General features: G+C 45.7%; 1 protein-coding gene across 6 annotated transcripts in view; it reads right to left on the bottom strand.

Annotated features, from left to right (window-relative positions):
* LOC140484682 (very long chain fatty acid elongase 5-like) overlaps nucleotides 1–7,562 on the bottom strand; it is a 74,486-nt gene extending 66,924 nt beyond the window's left edge. For 3 of the 6 annotated variants that reach the window (XM_072583299.1, XM_072583294.1, XM_072583295.1), the window contains exon 1: nucleotides 7,256–7,344. The gene's annotated coding sequence lies outside the window, so the exon portion shown is untranslated. Of the gene's footprint in view, nucleotides 1–7,255; nucleotides 7,356–7,457 lie in introns of those variants that run through there. The other 3 variants (XM_072583298.1, XM_072583296.1, XM_072583297.1) reach the window with 3 other exon arrangements.
* Between the last annotated feature and the right edge of the window lie 14,594 nt (nucleotides 7,563–22,156).

The following is a 22,156-nucleotide window of genomic DNA, read 5'->3' as shown; positions in this document are numbered from 1 at the left end:
ACCCTTAACAATTTCTCCTTCAAATCCTCCCACTTCCTCCAGACCAAAGGGGTAGCCATGGGCACCCATATGGGGCCTAGCTATGCCTGTCTCTTTGTTTGCAACATAGAACAGTCCATCTTCCGTCGTTACACCTGCATCACTCCCCACCTCTTCCTCCACTACATTGATGACTGCATTGGCACCACCTTGTGCTCCCACGAAGAGGTTGAGCAATTCATCAACTTCACCAACACATTCCACCCCGACCTTAAAATCACCTGGACCACCTCTGACACCTCCCTCCTCTTCCTGGACCTCTTCATCTCCATTAATGACAACTGACTTGACACTGACATTTTTTACAAACCCACCGACTCCCACAGCTACTTGGATTATACCTCTTCCCACCCTACCTCCTGTAAAAATGCCATCCCTTATTCCCAATTCCTCTGCCTCTGCTGTATCTGCTCCCAGGAGGACCAGTTCCACCACAGAACACACCAGATGGCCTCCTTCTTTAGAGACTGCAATTTCTCTTCCCACGTGGTTAAAGATGCCCTCCAACGCATCTCGTCCACATCCTGCTCTTCCGCCCTCAAACCCCACCCCTCCAACCGTAACAAGGACAGAACCCCCCAGTGCTCACCTTCCACCCTACCAACCTTCGCATAAACCAAATCATCCGACGACATTTCCGCCACCTCCAAACATCATCTCCACCACCAGGGATATATTTCCCTCCCCAGCCATTTCCACTTTCCTCAAAGATTGTTCCCCCGAGACTACCTGGTCAGGTCCAAGCCCCCCAACAACCCACCCTCCCTTCCTGGCACCCTCCCCTCCTGGCACCCTCCTCTGCCATCGCAGAAATTGCAAAACCTGCGCCCACACCTCCTCCCTCACCTCCATTTGGCCTTAAAGGAGCCTTCCACCTCCAAAGTTTTACCTGCACATCCACCAATATCATTTATTGTATCCGTTGCTCCCGATGCAGTCTCATCTACATTGGGGATACTGGACGCTTCCGAGCAGAGCGCTTTAGGGAACATCTCCGGGACACCCGCCCGGGATACCAATCAACCCCACCACCCTGTGGCCCAACATTTCAACTCCCCTCCCACTCTGCCGAGGGCATGCAGGCCCTGGGCCTCCTCCACCGCTGCTCCCTCACCACCAGACGCCTGGAGGAAGAACGCCTCATCTTCCGCCTCAGAACACTTCAACCCCAGGGCATCAATGTGGATTTCACCAGTTTCCTCATTTCCCCTTCCCCCACCTCACCCCAGCTTCAGCCTTCCAGCTCAGCACTGCCCTCATGACCTGTTCTACCTGCCTATCTTTCTTTCCACCAATCCATTCCACCCTCCTCTCTGACCTATCACCTCGATCTCCATTCACCTATTGTACTCTATGCTACTTTCTCCCCACCCCCCACTCTTATCTCTCCACCCTGGATGCACCCTGCCTCAATTCCTGATGAAGGGCTTTTACCCGAAATGTCAATTTTCATGCTCCTTGGATGCTGCCTGACCTGCTGTGCTTTTCCAGCACCACTCTAATCTAGACTCTGGTTTCCAGCATCTGCGGTCCTTGTTTTTACCCACAAACACCAATACAGGGGAGTGGGAGCACTGTACAATTGCAACGGTTTTCAGCTGAACCATACTGGGATCAGCATCCTGGCAAATTGTATATTGAGTTATTGACAGAGTTTTAAATGACATAGCTGGATTCCATGGTGGAATAGGTCAAGTGAGAAGAGACCTTCAGTTGAATGGCATTCAGCATATTTGAACAGCTCCATACCGTCCAAAGTCCAAAGGTTTGGCAGAAAACGCAGTCCAAACTTTGAAGGCAGGCTTAAAGAAACAACCTACAGCTTCACTCGATACCAAAATGTCCTGGTTCCTGTTTGATTATCGGACCACCTCTCACGCAATTACAGGTACAGCTAAAACAAAGTTGCTAATGGGGAGAAGACTTCGCACTGGGTTAAACCTGATCTTTCCAAACCTGGGGGAGGGTGAAATGGCATCAGGAACACAATACTGGACACAAGACACCTCCAGGTGAGAGAGGCAAGAGGCAGTTTACTTCAGGGACAAAGTTTGCTGTCGAAACCAGGAAAACAGTGCTGCATGGGTAAGGGGCATGATCGCATGAGCTCAGGTCCCACGATGTACAAAGTTTGGGGAGGAGAGGCGTCCTGAACAATCATGTGGACTACATGAAAGCTGCAACCGTGGAAACAGAGCAGGAGCAGAACATACCCAGCCCCTCAGAACACATTTCTGATGAAAGGCTTGTGCCTGAAACATCGATTCTCCTGCATCTTGGATGCTGTCTGACCTGCCGGGCTTTTACAGCGCCACACATTTCGACTCTGGCTTGCGTCAAAGAAATCTCCAATGACAAGATGGAGGCAGTAGGTGTTGCAGCCACGACACTGTTACTACCTGAAGACAAATTTCAGTGGAGATGCTCTGGGCACAAGTGGCGGGCTATGGTCTGGTACACACCACCATCATCTGAGGGAGAGTCAGGAGAGTCCAGAATTGGTGCAAAAATGCCCCAGGAGAGGCTGAGGGAAAAACAATGGGCCGAGGTCCAGGATTCAGATGGACAAGGTGGATCTCACAGAATATGAGTTGCCTGATTGGAGTTGTTTACCTGGTCCAATCGGGAGCCCTAGCTGACAGATATAAACACAGTTGTGTGCAAACACACACCATAAGTGCTGGGGAAAAAAAATAAAGCACTACCACAGTTAGGCGGTAAAGTGGAGGTTAAAAAAAAAGAAAAACAGAAAAAAAAGGAAGAAAAAGAGAAAAAAAAGAGAAAAAAATCAACACAGCTGTCCCCCTTTTTCTCGGGAATCGGGTGGAGGGTGCTGCACGCAGCAGTCCCCTGCAGCCGCAGATTGCAGTGGTTCACGGACTCCCAGCCCAACTGCTTGTTCTGTGGCGCTGTGGAGTCCGTGGACCACGTGTACATTGGGTGTGGGCGTTTGCACCCCCTTTTTGATTTTCTTAAAAACCTCCTCCTCTGCTTTTGGTTGCACTTCAGTCCCATGCTCCTGATCTTCGGGCACCCGATACGGAGGAGGGAGGGCAGGTGGCACGGTGGTTATGGGCAGCACGGTGGCACAGTGGTTAGCACTGCTGCCTCACAGTGCCAGAGACTCAGGTTCAATTCCCACGTCAGGCGACTGACTGTGTGGAGTTTGCACGTTCTCCCCGTGTCGGCGTGGGTTTCTTCCGGGTGCTCCGGTTTCCTCTCACAGTCCAAAGATGTGCAGGTCAGGTAAATTGGCCATGCTAAATTGCCTGTAGTGTTAGGTAAGGGGTAAGTGTAGGGGTATGGGTGGGTTGCACTTCAGCAGGTCGGTGTGGACTTGTTGGGCCGAAGGGCCTGTTTCCACACTGTAATCTAATCTAATGTAATCTAATCTAATCAGTCTGAAGACCTCCTCGTGGGTCTGCTCCTAGGCCTGGCCAAACTGGCCATCAACAGGTCCAGGCAGTGGGCCGTGAAGGGGGTCGTTAGGGCCGACTGTCTGCCCCTCTTCCGCGGTTACGTTAGAGCCCTGGTGTCCTTGGAGAAGGAGCACATGGTGTCCACCTACACCCTGGAGTTGTTCAGGGAGAGGTGGGCATCGCAGGTAGTGGAGTGCATTATTTCCCCCTCCAACTCTATTTTGATTTAATCCCTGCCCTCCCCTTCACTGTTTGATCACACAGCATTGCCCTTTGATGAGAAGGGAACTGATTGTCACTGGCCACTTGGGTGTTTGCCTATCTTCGTGGTGATGGAAATTAAATAAAGATTCGTGCATCTTGTGTCTCACACCTGCACACACACACACACTACAGGTGCTGGGGAAAAAAATAAGCACTACTGCAGTTAGGCGGTAGTGTGGGGGTTTAAAAAGAAAAAAAGAGAAAAAAAGGACTGTAAGGGCACTGCTTGTCACTGGCCACTCGGGTATGAAAAAAAATTTTAAAAAACACAGCTGTGCACACACACACCATGGGTGCTGGGGAAAAAAAATAAAGCACTACCGCAGTTAGGCAGTAGTGTGGGGGTTTAAAAAAAGAAAAAGAAAAACAAAAAAAAAAGAAAAAAAACACAGCTGTCCCCCTTTTTCCTCGGGGATCTGGGGTGGAGGGTGCTGCATTCAGCAGTCCCCTGCAACCGCAGGCTGCGATGGTTCACGGACTCCCAGCCCAACTGCTTGTTCTGTGGCGCTGTGGAGTCCGTGGACCATGTATATATTGGGTGTAGGCATTTGCACCCCCTTTTTGATTTTCTTAAAAACCTCCTCCTCTGCTTTCGGTTGCACTTCAGTCCCACGCTCCTGATCTTCGGGTACCCGGTACGGAGGAGGGAGGGCAGGTCTGAAGACCTCCTCGTGGGTCGGCTCCTGGGCCTGGCCAAACTGGCCATCAACAGGTCCAGTCAGCGGGCCGTGGAGGGGGTCGTTAGGGCCGACTGCCTGCCCCTCTTCCGCGGATATGTTAGAGCCCGGGTGTCCTTGGAGAAGGAGCACGAGCACGCGGTGTCCACCAACACCCTGGTGTTTTTCAGGGAGTGGTGGGTGCCGCAGGGAGTGGAGTGCGTTATTTCCCCCTCCAACTCTATTTTGATTTAATCCCTGCCCTTCCTTTCACTGTTTGATCACACAGTATTGCCCTTTGATGTGAAGGGCACTGATTGTCACTGGCCACTCAGGCGTTTCCTTTCTTCCTGGTGGTGGAAATTTTGAATAAAGATTCGTGCACCTTGTGTCTGTCACTGTGTCTCACACCTGCACACACAACATGGGTACGGGGGGGAGATAAATAAATAAACAGGAGCATCAGACATCCTGTTCACTCAGAGCTACCTCTGAGGGAGCTGGACCAGTGTCAAGGAATCTCTGCGCGGAAATGAAGGGTGACTTGGTGACAGGATACCGGCCTTAGTGGAGTTATTTCAGGTTCCACCAGAAGCTGCTCACCTCCTGACCTCATTATAGCCTTGGTTCCAACATGGACAAAAGCGCTGAATACCAGAGGTGCAGTGAGAGTGACAACCCTTAGCACCAAGGCTGCAATCGACTGAGTGTAGCATCAAGGTGCCATAACAGAATCAATGGGTATCAGGGGGCAAACTCTCCACTGGTTAGAGTTATTTGGCATTTAGGAAGATGGCTGTGGTTATTAGAGGCCAGTCATTTCAGCTCTAAGATATCTCTGCAGGAGTTCCTCAGGGTAGTGTCCTAGGCCCAATATTGCTTCATCAATGCCCTTCCCTCCATCATAAAAGAAAAAAGAAAAAAAAATTAAACACAGCGGTTACGTTAGAGCCCGGGTGTCTCTGGAGAAGGAGCACGTGGTCTCCACCAACACCCTGGAGTTGTTCAGGGAGAGATGGGTGCCGCAGGGAGTGGAGTGCATTATTTCCCCCTCCAACTCTATTTTGATTTAATCCCTGCCCTCCCCTTCACTGTTTGATCACACAGCACTGCCCTTTAATGTGAAGGGCACTGCTTATCACAGGGTGTTTCCTTTCTTCTTGGTGGTGGAAACTGAATAAAGATTCATGCACCTTGTGTCTCTCACTGTATCTCACACCTGCACACACCCAACATGGATGCTGGTGAGATTTTAAAAAAAATAAACACAGCTGTGGGCGGCACAGTGGCTAGCACTGCTGCCTCACAGTGCCAGGGACCCAGGTTCAATTCCCGCCTCAGGCGACTGTCTGCGTGGAGTGTGCACGTTCTCCCCGTGTCAACGCGGGTTTCCTCCGGGTGCTCTGGTTTCCTCCCACAATCCAAAAATGTGCAGGTTAGGTGAATTGGCCATGCTAAATTGCCCGCAGTGTTAGTGAAGGGGTAAATGTAGGTGAAGGGGTAAATGTAGGGGAATGGGTCTGGGTGGGTTGCTCTTCGGAGGGTCAGTGTGGACTTGTTGGGTTGAAGGTCCTGTTTCCACACTGTAAGTAATCTTAAAAAAAACAGCTGTAAGGCCCTCTGAGTGCAGCAGTAATGCCCCTAACCCTGAACTGGGAGACCTGGGTTCAAGTCTCACCTGATCCAAAGGTGTGTAATAATATAAGAGATTAGAGAAATAGGTATAAACATAGTGTCAGGGGTTCTATTCACTATAAAAGCAGGCTCTGAGCTCGCTGGGTCAGCGTCATGTACATTGTACATATAAATAAGGGGTGAATTGGCGATGGGATACTAGCCTTCATGGAGTTATTTCATCCTCAAGTTGGTGTTTTACACAATTCAGGGTCATGGTGTACTGTTTTATTTTTTGACATGCCCTCAGCAGATTCCTTGCAAACATCTGACCAACGGATAACCAAAAAATTGTAAACCATCATTAAGAGAGGTGTGCTTATTTACCAAGAGCTTTCAACTCTATTATACGACAAATCTATTTAAAGAAATTGGATTAAATTTTATAAATATTAATTCACAGTTCCAGTTGAACGACTTGGATGAATTTTCAAAATGATCAATTTTATCATGGTCTCCAGTTATAAGAACTCTGATGACAAATACCCCTTGAGGAGAGATACAACCTGACTGAAATTATGCAAGAAAGAATTGGCAAGGCATCGAAATCTGAGCGGACGGATTCTAGCTCATGAGCCATGTGTTCAAGGGTCAACGTCGATTGGTCTAAAGTGCATTCGTACTGTCGCCAAATAAAAACAGTCCAAACTGCTCTGAGGGAAAAGAAAGTAACATTAAAAGTAGGGAAAGTGCCCTGGAAATAAACAGCAGCGCGGGACGTCAATCAGAACAGCAGAGAGAGCTGCTGCACCACACTGAGACAAATCTAACCACTGTTCGTGTTGTCCTTGGCTGAGGAGTCCTCCCTCACGGTTACATTTTAAAATGGACACAGTTACCAGCCAGCCTCTGCTGTGTATGTGCAAACTGCATTTTGTTTGTGAAGGCAGTCGCCAAATAAGAACAGTCCAAACTGTCCACACTCGATTGACACTAAACATTCAAACTCGTTCACAAAAGTATCTATCTCGCTAGTATCCGCCCCCCAGTACAGCTCAATGATGCAGCTCTTTACGGCTTGTTTTACTAATATCTTGTTTCTTTAACTGATATTAAAAGTAATGAAAGCAGCCTGAAGATAGTTGATCCTCGTGCTCTAACACACACGACCCCAGGGGGGGGGGGGAAAACACAGAAAGCTGCAGAATTCTTGCACTGCACATTACAAGAGAAGTTCTACAAAAGTTACAAAACAGAGCTCACATTTAGAATGAAATGAGGATCTTGTACCTTCAGCTAACGTCTCTTAGCTATCGAACTGCACCAAGTGCTTTTTTTTCCGGAAGCGAATTCTTGCCAGACATGACGTTACTATTTTTTTTCCCGATAGACCTATCAGGACGAGGTTCAATGAAACTGAATGAAGGAAAACGCCAGGACACGTCAAACAGTTAATAAAACCTACCTCTGAAACTTGAGGAAGGAAGCGAAGACCTCGTGAACCTTTAACTTTCTTTCAAAAAGAAGTGTTTTTTGAAAGAAAGAATCTTCTGAACACGTTCTGAAAGAGGGTCACTGGACTCTGATTTGTGTCCACTAAAGCTGCCAGACGTGAACTTTGTTCCAACAATTTATGTTTTTGTTGTTGTTGCTGAAGTTGCACAGTCCAAAGATGTGCAGGTCAGGTGAATTGGCCATGCTAAATTGCCCATAGTGTTAGGTAAGGGGTAAATGTAGGGGTATGGGTGGGTTGCGCTTCGGCGGGTCAGTGTGGACTTGTTGGGCCGAAGGGCCTGTTTCCACACTGTAAGTAATCTAAAAAAGTAATCTAAAATCTAAACACATTTTATCTCACTTTATTAACTTTCGCAGAAAATCTGTTCTACATTTTTAAATTTGGATCCTCTAAGTTAAGAGTTTTCACACTAAAACTGCAACAAATTACTCAAGACTGAAGCTGGTGTCTGAGATGGGCAATAGTCAGTGCCCTGCTGAGACATCTGAAGATGTCATGCTGACTATTATGGTACAACAACAGCTTTGCACATCCGTGTCCCATTCTACAGAATGCTATGTTCCACCCTCAGCTGTTCATAGTCAAGCCAACAACTCTCCACCACCTTCTCCAAGGGCAACTAGGGACAGGCAATAAATGCTGCCCCAGCCAGTGATGCCCACACCCCGTCTGTGAATATAAAATAAATCCTTTATAGTGGCAGCTACAACAAGCTATACCGCAGATCCAGGGAGCAATCAGACTTGGTTTGCACTGTCTCCACGCAGAGCACACCTCCAACATGGTTGCTTCAGTTTTCTTGCAGGAGGAAATTTCAAATATGCACCTGAGGCTGAAAGGTTGGGTGACACAGTGGCTCAGTGGTTAGAAGAAAGTGAGGGCTGCAGATCAGAGTCGAGAGTGTGGTGCTGGAAAAGCACAGCAGGTCAGGCAGCATCCGAGGGGCAGGAGAATCAATATTTCGGCCAAGAGCCTTTCATCAGAAACGAGCCTCATTCCTGATGATGGGCTTTTGCCCGAAACGTTGATTCTCCTGCTCCTGGGATGCTGCCTGACCTTCTGGCTCAGTGGTTAGCACTGCTGCATCACTATGCCAGTGAACAGGATTCAACTCTACCTTCAGGTAACTATCTGTCTGAAGTTTGTACATTCTCCCTGTGTCTGCAGGGGTTTCCCCCAGATGCTCCAGTTTCCTCCCACAGTTCAAAGTTTTACAAGTTAGATGGATTAGCCATGCTGATTTGCCTACAGTGATCAGGGAAGTGTAGATTAGGTGGATTAGCCAGGGTTACAGGGTAGGGGAGTGGGTCTGGGTGGAATGGTCTTCATAGGGTGAAGTGGATTTGATGGGCCAAAAGGCCTGCTTCCACACTCGGGATTCTATGGATTCTAAGCAGCATTCCCATGTCAGAGTGAACAGGCAATGTTGGCAGACACTTCCCTCACAACACTACTTGAAATTTCTGCAATACCTTGTAATTCTGTAAGAAATTGATGAGTGTCTGATCAATACAGTTGACAGTGATGCTGTTCTTTGTAGTCCATAAGACATAGGAACCCTCCAAGATGGCACTGGTGTGTGTGTTCTCCAAAGCAGATCATTCCCTCACATCATTTATAATTGTTCTACTCCTTCAAATCTCAATTGTAAGTTTGGAACATTAGATTCTGCATTCTGTTCCATTACCCTGATGTACTCAAATAGGCTAAGATTTGTCTGGTTAGCACTGTACTGCTGTACAAGTGACAATAATAAATCAAATCAAATCAAGGAGTTGAGGGAAGCCATTTGACTCATCAAGTCTGCCCTACCATTCAATAAGATTGTGGCTGATCTGATCACCCTCAAATCCAATTTGCATCTTTATTCGCAAGTCCAATAATTTCCTCTGTGTTGCACATTCCACCATGATCATAACTCTTCCTGAGCTCAATTGCCAATCTTCACACAATCTCCAGCCCCTTCTTTTCCTTTTACGAAAGGAAGGAGCTCCATATTTCTGACAGGAGATTCCAATCAAAGCTCCCTCAGAAATGCAGAAATTTTGCAAGCTCTCTTGCAGCGTAGACCTGATGGGGAAGAAACCCACATCCTCTATGCACAGCAGTCAACTGCCCTACTCTGAAACCAAAAGTTCTGGCAGCCATTTCGACGGCACCTGTCCAATGCTAAGTACAAAGGGAAGGGAGATGTTCGGTAAAGATGCTACATTGGTAGGGTGGTAGATGCCAGGCTGAGTAGGATGCCAAGTGGGAAGGTTAAAAAACAGTTAGGGTGTCAGGTGCAGAATAGCAAAGAGGTCACATGAGTGATGAGGGTTGGTTGGGGTGGGTGAGACAAATTGGGTCAGGTAGTGTGTGCGGAAGGACCCAATCATATCAGGGTCTGGGGGAGGTATAGTAGTGGCATGTGAGGTAAGTATGAGGTCATTTGAATAGTTACTCCTGAGTTGGACTGAACCTAGTGTCCGACGTGGGCTATAGTCAGTGCCTTGTTAGCCAGTGTCTGATGATGCCAAACTGACTACTATGGTACAACAACTCAACCGTTTAACAGTCTAAAATTTCCTGAAGAACTATTCACTGAATTTCATTGGAATCCTCAGAGTTCTCCAAGTTAAATAGAGACTTTGAGGTTTCCCGGTGTTGGGAATTTGCCCAGCCTAATGTTCAATTTCCCAGGCTATTCCTTCAGAGTCTGTTACGATAGGAATTCTATAGGGCCCCAAATACAACTCACATCTATGCTTCAATAAGGATTGCCTGGCCATTAGAAAATCTTGGCCTATGCTTCAAAATAGTTCTTCACTCTGTTTACAGCAATTATTTCTTTAAAACATTATCCTAGTTTCTGCACTACAATGCAATAACGATCCGTTCCTATTGAGACTTTAAACAGGTTTGCACTCACCTGCTACAGCAATAATTTCTTCAAAACGTTAAACAACTTTCCATTTTTATACATTATAGTCATCTTCTCGTCACATATGTTTTTAAACAGATGTTGATTTTGAGTTGCATCTGTCTCAATGCTTTTCAATGTCGACAGCTATGCATCATCCCTTCTATATAGATATATCTATACCCTATAGTTTTCACAATGAAACTGAGGCCAACTCAGCAAAGACTGATGATCAAATTGAGTTTGAATGACTCTATGATCGCTCAGTTGAAGTTCATCAATTTGTAGTACACTGGGTAGAATTAGAGACTTGGGTAGAGATGCAATATGAGCAGTTAGGTCTGATATGAGTGGCCCAGTGCAGTCTCATGTTTGCAACTTCCTCGCTACAAGCAAGATTGCACCAAAGAATGGTGACACAGTTCTGTGGCAGTGGCACAGTGATGAGACTAATGCTAATGATGGTCTCAGCATCGAGCTGGAATAGCCTGGATCCAGGTCCGTGGCTAACCACTTAAGAAGGACTGTGATGCTCAACTTTTAACTTTATTTCTTTATTTTATGCCTCAGATTTTGTACCTACGTACCTTTGTACCTCAGGTGTCCCCACCCCACCGAAAATGGTGACTTTGCACACTTTTCACTGTACTCCTGTGACAGTAAAACCTAATTCTAATTTGGGAGACATTAGCTGTGTTGCAATCTCATGTGAGCTTCTTTTTTCTTGCAGCCTGTGATAGGGTTAGGGTTAACTCTAAGGCTATCACCAGATGAGGCTGCAGAAATATGTTTCTTTAATCGTGGTGTTTTTATTAACACAGTGGATTCAGTAATTACTTTGTACAGCACAAGTTGATCAAGAATATTATATGGTGCAGCAAATGAAAGAACAATCTGGAAAATTCACTGCCATTACCAAAAAACATTGAGCAGTTTGCGAGTCCTAATCAGGCAGGAGCATGGCTGAATTGACAGAGAGTTGTCAGATAACATACTACACCAGTTCCTCACTGTGCAAAGCCAAGCAGTGAGCTGGTCATTATGCCATTGTATACGATGGGTGGCTGTAAAGACATTATCTTTGTCATGGAAAGAATTGATGAAGAAAACACTACAGACAAGGAAGTAATGAAATAAACAATACCTATTGCAATCTGCAAGTACACTCAGCATTAAGGCAAACTATTGAAATGTCTGTCAATGATCTCTGAACAGAGTTGCAAAGAACTATGAGGCATAGTTAAAAACAACTAATTCAGGACAGAATTGTCAGATTTGATGGAGCATTGCCTGACCACTTGCAGGTGAAGAATGTCTTAAGATTCACAAACACAGTTCAACTGATCAGACAAGCAGAGATTAGGAAGCAAAATGAATCAGTGATTTGGGGCGACAGAGGACCATATCCCAAAAGTTAACAACTCAGATGAACGTACTAAGTTTAGAGGCAGTCAGATGACTGTTCAAAACAGGGGAGGCAGGAAAATGACTCCATCTGGGCGTGATTGGCATTGTGGAAAAAATCCTGATGAAGGGCTTATGCCCAAAACGTTAACTCTTCTACTCCTCAGCTGTTGCCTGCCCACTCTGCTTTTTCAGTGCCACACTTTTCGACTCTGGCTCTCCAGCACCTGCAGTCTTCACATTTTCATGGTGGGGGGAAAATTACCCCGCAAAGGAATTTGAATGCCATCTTTGCATATGACTCTAAGTGTTACTTCCCAGATTTGCCCTTGAAAATATACTTGAACAAAACCTGTATTTATTTGAACCCTACAGACTTGAGAATGGTCTTTGAAAGACAACAACTGATTTCGTCCAGAGAATCCCCAGAGCTCGATAACCAAAACTAAACAGAATGTTAGCATCAACAGATGTTTACTTTATCATGCATTAAATTGGGAGGTCAACGTTCAGGACAGGACTTCCCAAATAGGGGAGAAGCAAGAAGCCTGCACAGATTGAGCAAAAAGTGACACCTTCAAAAAGGCAGCAGGTCCATTAAATGGTGTTAAGATGTCTCTGTTCTGAAAGATCATGAATTGAACAAAACTTACTGCAGTTTTGACCCTAGATGGAAAGGAGACATTATTTTACATTAGATCAGTGATTCCAAAAACTCTTCCAACTATTACCCCCATCCAAAAAATGAAAATTGTTGTGATGCTCCAGCTGGCAAAAACTGAGTTGGGGCAGTTGGTTTGGGAGTGGGGAAGACTTGCATGGGTAAGAGAAGGTTGCCTGTTAAAGCAGGGATATCTTTGTTAATGTAGGAGCGTAGATATTATAATTTGGTGAGAGCTCCATGGTAGTCATTGGACTTTCAACTCCTTTGAAATCCTAATCCTCCATTTTGGGAATTCAGTGGTAAAGCTTAGAGTAATAGAGCATGGGAACAGACCCTTCGATCCAACCAATCCATACCAGCTGCAATCCCAAACTAAATTAGTCTCACTGGCCTGTGCTTGGTTCATATCTCTCCAACCATTTCTTATTCATGTACTTTATTCTGACACTGAACCATGGTTGGAGAAAAATTCCCTTCAGCCATCAGACAACAATGTGCCAGGAGGTATAAAACACAAGTCACAGCACAACACAATGCAACTCTCTAATTTAGAGAGAAAAGCAATACACTGAGCTCTTGTAAGTGATCCAAAATCAGACCTGTTCATTTCTAAGCAGGAAGCTCAGTGCCATCTTTGCAAGATGAAAAGTCACCTCCAGGCTTCTCCCTTATATACTTGAACAAAAGCATCAGCTTATTTGATTTGATTTGCAGAATAGAACAGGAAAGTTGAGACGGTCAGTGTAAAATCTTCAAACATCAATTTCTACAACCGATTACAGGAATAAGAAACCAAAGACAAGCACACCACTTTACTCTACAAAGAAAACCCAGCATTTCTTTTTGCACCCAGAAAAGTCCCTCATCTGCTCTTGTTGAAGATAAAGAGGAAAGTTGAGTCCACGTTGAAGCAGAGAATTATTTCACCCATAACAAAGCAAAATAGCTGGTGTTTACATATGGTCCCAGTACCAAAATGCACTGGATCTATCAGAATTGGCACAGATTTGACATAGCTGATTGAAACAGTTGAAGATAACTTTCAAGCATTTTTGTAGAAGATAATGGTGGCTCACATCTGTTTGCTACGTGCAGAACAAAATGTTCCAGAACCAGGTTGCCAGATGGCTGAAGTGCCTGAAATTGTGAAACTATGTAACATTGAACAGGGGTTTAAGGTCTATAAATGTGAACAATATATTTTGTGGAGTGAAGTAAGGCTCTAAGATGAGAGAGACCTTGTCCCTTGCATACGTATTTGAACAAAAATCATTTCTTCACTTGAACCCCGTAGACCTGAGAGTGGTCTTTTGATCACAGCAACTGACATAGTCAGCACGATCCCCAGGGTTCGATAATTGATACCAAAAATCAAATTATGGCATCAATAGGTGGGTGAGTATGTTCATCATCTATTACATCCTGAAATCAATATTCAGAGCAGGACTTCCCCAACTGGAGACAATTTGCGAACCTGAATCAAGAAACAGAACAGTAGGTGAAACAACCAAAGCAGTGAAGTGATCACAGTTCCTTCGGTAAACAAGTATTGCAAGCAAGGTATTGTTCCCACGATAAACCATATGAATTAGAAGAATGGCTGTGGGGGTCAAATAGAGGGTTGCTTCACACAGAAAATAAGAATGAAGTATAAAACAGAGAAGTCTGATTTTAACAGAAGTTGGCAGACTGGAATTTTTGAGGAGAAAGTGAGGGCTGCAGATGCTGGAGATCAGAACTGAAAATGTGTTGCTGGAAAAGCGCAGCAGGTCAGGCAAGGAGCAGGAGAATCGACGTTTCGGGCATGAGCCCTTCTTCAAGAATGAGGCAAGTGTGTCCAGCAGGCTAAGATAAAAGATAGGAAGGAGGGACTTGGGGGAGGAGCGTTGGAAATGCGAGAGGTGGAAGGAGGTCAAGGTGAGGGTGATAGGCCGGAATGGGGGTGGGGGCGGAGAGGTCAGGAAGAAGATTGCAGGTTAGGAAGGCGCTGCTGAGTTCGAGGATTGGGACTGAGACAAGGTGGGGGGAGGGGAAATGGGGAAACTGGAGAAATCGGGAGTTCATCCCTTGTGGTTGGAGGGTTCCTAGGCGGAAGATGAGGCTCTCTTCCTCCAGCCATTGTGTTGCTATGGTCTGGCGATGGAGGAGTCCAAGGACCTGCATGTCCTTGGTGGAGTTGGAGGGGGAGTTGAAGTGTTGAGCTATGCAGTGGTTGGTCCGGGTGTCCCAGAGGTGTTCTCTGAAACGTTCCGCAAGTAGGCGGCCTGTCTCCCCAATATAGAGGAGGCCACATTGGGTGCAGCAGATGCAGTAAATAAGAAGACCTCCCTCTTCAAAGACTGCAATATCCCCCCAGACGTGGTAGACGATGCCCTCCACCACATCTCCTCCACTTTCTGCTCCTCCGCCCTTGAGCCCCGCCCCTCCAATCACCACCAGGACAGAACCCCACTGGTCCTCACCTACCACCCCAACAACCTCCATGTACAGCGTAGCATCCGCCATAATTTCTGCCACCTCCAAACGGACTCCACCACCAGGGATATATTTCCCTCCCCTCCCCTATCAGCGTTCTGAAAAGACCACTCCCTTCGTGACTCCCTCGTCAGGTCCACACCCCCCCCCCACCCCCCCACCAACCCAACCTCCACTCCCGGCACCTTCCCCTGCAACCGCAAGAAATGCAAAACTTGCGGCCACGCCTCCCCCCTTACTTCCCTCCAAGGCCCCAAGGGATCCTTCCATATCTGCCACAAATTCACCTGCACCTCCACACACATCATTTACTGCATCCGCTGCACCCGATGTGGCCTCCTCTATATTGGGGAGACAGGCCGCCTACTTGTGGAACATTTCAGAGAACACCTCTGGGACACCCGGACCAACCAACCCAACCACCCCTTGGCTCAACACTTCAACTCCCCCTCACTCCACCAAGAACATGCAGGTCCTTGAACTCCTCCATCGCCAGACCATAGCAACACGACGGCTGGAGGAAGAGCGCCTCATCTTCCGCCTAGGAACCCTCCAATCACAAGGGATGAACTCAGATTTCTCCAGTTTCCTCATTTCCCCTCCCCCATCCGAACTCAGCACCGCCTTCCTAACCTGCAATCTTCTTCCTGACCTCTCCGCCCCCATCCCCCCACTCCGACCTATCACCCTCACCTTGACCTCCTTCCACCTATCGCATTCCCAACGCCCCTCCCCCAAGTCCCTCCTCCCTACCTTTTATCTTAGCCTGCTGGACACACTTTCCTCATTCCTGAAGAAGGGCTCATGCCCGAAACGTCGATTCTCCTGCTCCTTGGATGCTGCCTGACCTGCTGCGCTTTTCCAGCAACACATTTTCAGACTGGAATTTTTAGACATAATGGACCCAAAGAGCCATTTACCACTTTTTATTTTAATAGAGATGAACAAGAGGGTTTTGAGGTAAATGATGAAATGATAATTTGCACCCTTTATCAACCAGGGATAGACATATAGAACTGTGAGAAAAGCAGACAAGAGGAAATACAGGGAAAGGAATAATCACCTTATGTCAGGGTCATCCTAGTATGTGTCAATCAGAAAAATCAAAGAGCCAAAATTGGAAAAGATAACCTGTTAAAGAAAGAGAAAGTACTTTGGATTAGGTTTACCCACAATAAGTGGCCTGGCTCTCCACAGTGCAACTGTTGCCTTATGAACTGTTTCAAAAACATTAGGAACAGTCATTATCACAATCAAACAGATCAGAGATGCTGCATACAACAGAAGTAGATAATGGACTGATTGATGGGGCTGCCCAACCAGAGTCCAAGACATTATACTGAGGAGGGACATGAGATAGCTTTGGCATACAGAGTTAAGGAGAATCCAAAGGGGTTTTACAAATATATTAAGGACAAATATATTAGGAAGAGAATAGGGCCCCTCAAAGATCAGCAAGTCGGCCTTTGTGTGGAGCCACAGAAAATGGGGGAGATACTAAATGAATATTTTGCATCAATATTTACTGTGGAAAAGGATATGGAAGATATAGACTGTAGGGAATAGATGGCGACATCTTGAAAAATGTCCAGATTACAGAGGAGGAAGTGCTGGATGTCTTGAAACGGTTAAAGGTGGATAAATCCCCAGGACCTGATCAGGTGTATCCGAGAACTCTGTGGGAAGCTAGAGAAGTGATTGCTGGGCCTCTTGCTGAGATATTTGTATCATCGATCATAGGTGAGGTGCCGAAAGACTGGAGGTTGGCAAACGTGGTGCTCCTGTTTAAGAAGGGTGGAAAAGACAAGCCAGGGAACTATATACCGGTGAGCCTGACCTCGGTGGTGGGCAAATTGTTGGAGGGAATCCTGAGGGAATACATGTACATGTATTTGGAAAGGCAAGGACTGATTAGGTATAGTCAACATGGCTTTGTGTGTGGGAAATCATGTCCCACAAACTTGATTGAGTTTTTTGAAGAAGTAACAAAGAAGATTAATGAGGGCAGAGCAGTAGATGTGATCTATATGGACTTCAGTAAGGTGTTCAACAAGGTTCCCCATGGGAGACTGATTAGCAAGGTTCGATCTCATGGAATTCAGGGAGAACTAGCTATTTGGATACAGAACTGGCTCAAAGGTAGAAGAGAGAGAGTGGTGGTGGAGGGTTGTTTTTCAGACTGGAGGCCTGTGACCAGTGGAGTGCCAAAAGGATCGGTGCTGGTCCATTACGTTTTGTCATTTACATAAATGATTTGGATGCAAGCATAAGAGGTACAGTTAGTAAGTTTGCAGATGACACCAAAATTGGAGGTGTAGTGGACAGCGAAGAGGGTTACCTCAGATTACAACAGGATCTGGACCAGATGGGCCAATGGGCTAAGTGGCAGATGGAGTTTAATTCAGATAAATGCGAGGTGCTGCATTTTGGGAAAGCAAATCTTAGCAGGACTTATACACTTAATGGTAAGGTCCTAGGAAGTGTTGCTGAACAAAGAGATCTTGGAGTGCAGGTTCATAGCTCCTTGAAAGTGGAGTCACGGGTAGATAGGATAGTGAAGGAGGAGTTTGGTATGCTTTCCTTTATCGGTCAGAGTATTGAGTACAGGAGTTGGGAGGTCATGTTGCGGCTGTACAGGACATTGGCTAGGCCACTGTTGGAATATTGCATGTAATTATGGTCTCCTTCCTATCGGAAAGATGCTGTGAAACTTGAAAGGGTTCAGAAAAGATTTACAAGGATGTTGCCAGGGTTGGAGGATCTGAGCTACAGGGAGAGGCTGAACAGGCTGGGGCTGTTTTCCTTGCAGCGGCGGAGGCTGAGGGGTGACTTTATAGAAGTTTACAAAATTATGAGGGGCATGGATAGGATAAATAGACAAAGTCTTTTCCCTGGGGTTGGGGAGTCCAGAACTGGAGGGCATAGGTTTAGAGTGAGAGGGGAAATATATAAAAGAGACCTAAGGGGCAACTTTTTCACGCAGAGGGTGGTATGTATATGGAATGAGCTGCCAGAGGATGTGGTGGAAGCTGGTACAATTGCAACATTTAAGAGGCATTTGGGTGGTTATGTGAATAGGAAAGATTTGGAGGGATATGGGCCAGGTGCTGGCAGGTGGGACTAGATTGGGCTGGGATATCTGGTCGGCATGGACGGGTTGGACCGAAGGGTCTGTTTCCATGCTGTACATCTCTATGACTCAAAACTCCCAATCGCTTCCCAAAGAACTAAGAACATTTGCATTTAGACCAATGAGATTACCACCACAGGATAAAATAAATTGAAGAGCCCTGATAAAGGGCTTATGCCTGATATGTTGACTCGCCTGCTCCTTGGATGCTGACTTGCTGCACTTCACCACCACCACTCTATTCGACTCTAACCCTTCAGCACCTGCAGTCCTCACTTTTCCCCCAAAATAAATGGAAGCCTTATGTTTACAATCATCGAGTCATACAGCACAGCAACAGACTCTTAGGTCTGTCAGTCTATGCCAACCATAATCCCCAACTAAACTAGTCCCACCTGCCTGCGCTTGGCCCAGATCACTCCAAATATTTCTTATTCATGTACTTGTCTCAATGGTGTGACTATGCCCGCATCCACCACTTCCTCTAGAAGTTCAACCCACACACAAACCACTCCGTAAAAATAAAAATTACCCCCTCATGTCTTTGATAAATCCTTATCCTCTCACCTTCAAAATATGCCCCCACCTAGCCTTGAAACCCCCCTATCCATGGTAAAAGGTACCTGCCATTCACTTTAATCTATGCCCCTCATAATTTTATAAATTTCTGTAAAGTCACCCCTCAACTTCCTTGTGACAGTTCCAGTGTAAAAATGTCCCAGCTTCTCCTCATAACTCAAACTCTCCATTGCGGCAACATGCTAAACCCTCTCCGGCATAATAATATCCTTCCTGTAATAGGGCAACCAGAACTGGACACAGTACTCCAGAAGAGGCCGCACCAACATCCTGTAGAACCTCAACATGACGTTCCAACTCCTATACTCAAAAATCGGAGAATGAAGGCAAGTGTACTAAACGCCTTAACCACCGTATCTATACGCGACCCAAACTTCAAAGAGAAGATGTGGTGTGAACTGATGTTGGTAAGACCAGCACAAAATTTCCAAATATTAAATATTGCATACATCATAACTGATAATTTTCCCACTTGATCTTGTTATCTCTTGTAGTCTCTTGGCAAATTATTTAAAAAGCATCTTCACGTGGCTTTAAGTTAATGTTTTCTTTACCTCATTATACTCTGTCATAGGACCTTTACATTATAGAAAGGAGTTGGTTCTTTTACTCTGGAAATTGAGGGGGGTTAAAATTTAGTTGAATCCAGAAATCCATAAAACCATAGATCAATAGCACAAATATTGATTGACATATTCCACGTTACCAACCCCAATCTTCTCCCTCTGTGCTGCCATCTCTGCGGTAATGAAAGCCCCAAACCTGGAGGTAAGATATGGAGCCAGAACAAATTCTTGACGAATCAAAATATTGTTTTCAGAGACACTAATAACACTTAGCAACCAATGCAAAGCCAAGAATAAATTAGTTTCAAGATTGTGGAGAGTGAATAAGCAGTATTCTTTAGGTGCTGTTTCTGGTCCTTTACAGGTTGTATGTATAAATTTTTAAAAGTCCACAAAATCTAACCTTCAGCAGTTCACATCAACCGATCAACAGTCAAACACATCTCATCTTCAATTCTAACATGAAACTGGCTCTATTCACTTCTTGCACATTATCTCATGTGACAGGTATAATTATGGGAAAGTCATTTTACCACACCCGATCTAGAAAATACAATTACCCTGCATAAACTGCAGGTCACTCATCTAAATTCAAGTAGTAAGTAATTTGACGACAAAGAATGTAACTAAATGTTGGAAAACCAGCCATGCCAAACAATAAAATAATGATTACAGCACCTTTACTATTTCGACCAATGGATTGATTTGGAGATGCTGGTGTTGGACTGGGGTGCATAAAGTTAAAAATCACAACACCAGGTTACAGTCCAACAGATTTATTGGAAGCATTATAAATTCTGTGTCTTACAATTGCGTACTCCATACCATCTGAAGGAGCAGCACTCTGAAGGCTCGTGCTTCCAATTAAACCTGTTGGACTGTAACCTGGTGTTGTGTGATTTTTAAATTTCGACCAATGGATTGTTTATCTACACAAAGGCTCACATTACACCCTCAGGGCATTGAAATGTGGAAAGCAACATTCTAAAATTAAGATTACAGGTATTTCTTTCAATGACATTGTGAAAATCTAAGGGAGTGGTTGTGAGAGACATTCTTAACTCACTTGATGTTTGTCCACTTTCTGCCCTGGTAGAGCCATCAGCTACTCTTGCTCATTCCTTTCAGCCACTTCTCCTGGGAAATGTGTTTTGTTGAGGTTTCTCGTCTGCAATTGAACCTTTTTTTTTTAGATTACTTACAGTGTGCAAACAGGCCCTTCGGCCCAACAAGTCCACACCGACCCTCCGAAGCGCAACCCACCCATACCCCTACATCTACCCCTTACCTAACACTACGGGCAATTTAGCATGGCCAATTCACCTGACCTGCACATCTTTGGACTGTGGGAGGAAACCGGAGCACCCGGAGGAAACCCACGCAGACACGGGGAGAACGTGCAAACTCCACACAGTCAGTCGCCTGAGGTGGGAATTGAACCCGGGTCTCTGGCGCTGTGAGGCAGCAGTGCTAACCACTGTGCCACCGTGCCGCCCACTTTTACAAAAAACTGTAAGGGAGAGAGAAAAAAGTCCAACCAATCCCAGGAAAGGAAGAGAGACAATATTCAACAAAATAAAATGAACAAACATAAAAGAAATAGGGGTTACACAATGGAGTTCAGACACTAGATATTTGAATCAAAAGAACAGAAAACACTCAGCAACTCAGGCAGCACACATGGAGATAACAAACATGACCTTTTGCAGGCAGTTTGTTCATTTGGACCCCTAGGATCTGGCACAGGAGTTGGGATACTCCACGTACATTATTGTTGCACAATGGTTAGCACTGCTGCCTCACACTGGCAGGAACCTGGGTTTAAATCTAGCCTTGGGTGACTGTCGGTGAGGAGTTTGCACTCCTTGTATCTGCATGGGTTTCCTCTGGGTGCTCCAGCTTCCACCTGTCGTCCAAAGATGTGTTTAGGTGTATCAGCCATGCTAAATTGCCCAGTGTTCAGGGATGTGGAGGCTCAGGGGTTAGCCTCAGGAAATGCAGTGTTACAAGAATAGGATAGTGGGGTGGGCTGCTCCTCAAAGGGCGAGTGTGGATTCAATGGGCCAAATTGCCTCCTTCCACTATGTAGAGATTCTGTAATATTGCTGCACTCTCCTTCCTTCCATTTTCACTGCAGATACCTCTCATAAGAAATCTTGCCAGGCAGAAGTTGAGACAAGGATCCCCAGTGGAAAATTTCATATGCAGACATTCTCCCTGAATTATCAGCCACCTGGAGTGGCCTCCAATGCCCACATTCGCCACAGCACACATAGCCAGGTTGCACACTGTTTTGAGGTTGTTACAGCCCTTACTTCACAACTTAAGAGAACTGCTTCCCAGACTTTGAAAGTGATTGTTTCCCACTGTGGGAGTCTCTAGAACCAGAAGAAATAACCTCAGAGCAAGGTTCACTGAGTTAGGACAGAGATGAAGGGGATCTTCTTTACTGTAGAGGATCAATCATTAAGTACATTAAAGGCTGACATTGACTAATTTCTAATCAGTAAGTGAATCAACAAGGGTCTTGGGGAAAAGACAGATGAGTGGTATTGATGATTATCAGACCTACCATGATCTTATTACAATCTCAGTATTATTTGAATGGCAGAACAGACTCAATGGGCCAAATGGCCTACTACTTCTCCTATATCTTAGTCTGCCCTCGCCTCCTGGGAGAGGAAGTGGTCAATTTGGCTGGGAGTGTGCTTTCAGCACTGCTCGAGGGTTAAAGAATAAAGAAAGGTGACACTATTGGAATGTGTCACAAAATCCCCAGTCATTGATCTTGGTGCAGGAGTGTTACACTGACTTGGCTTTTACAAGGGTTCAGCTGGGAGGTGGAGCCTCCCTTCCTCCAGAAGGCTTAAGGAGATGACTGAGGATCCAAAAATCAGGTGCCCATTTATTTAAAGTACACTCTGGAAG

The sequence above is a fragment of the Chiloscyllium punctatum genome, chromosome 13, assembly GCF_047496795.1.
Source record: "Chiloscyllium punctatum isolate Juve2018m chromosome 13, sChiPun1.3, whole genome shotgun sequence".
In the NCBI taxonomy this organism is placed as follows: domain Eukaryota; kingdom Metazoa; phylum Chordata; class Chondrichthyes; order Orectolobiformes; family Hemiscylliidae; genus Chiloscyllium; species Chiloscyllium punctatum.
Note: the sequence above shows the minus strand (reverse complement) of the source record. Positions and strands in the feature narration are given on the sequence as shown.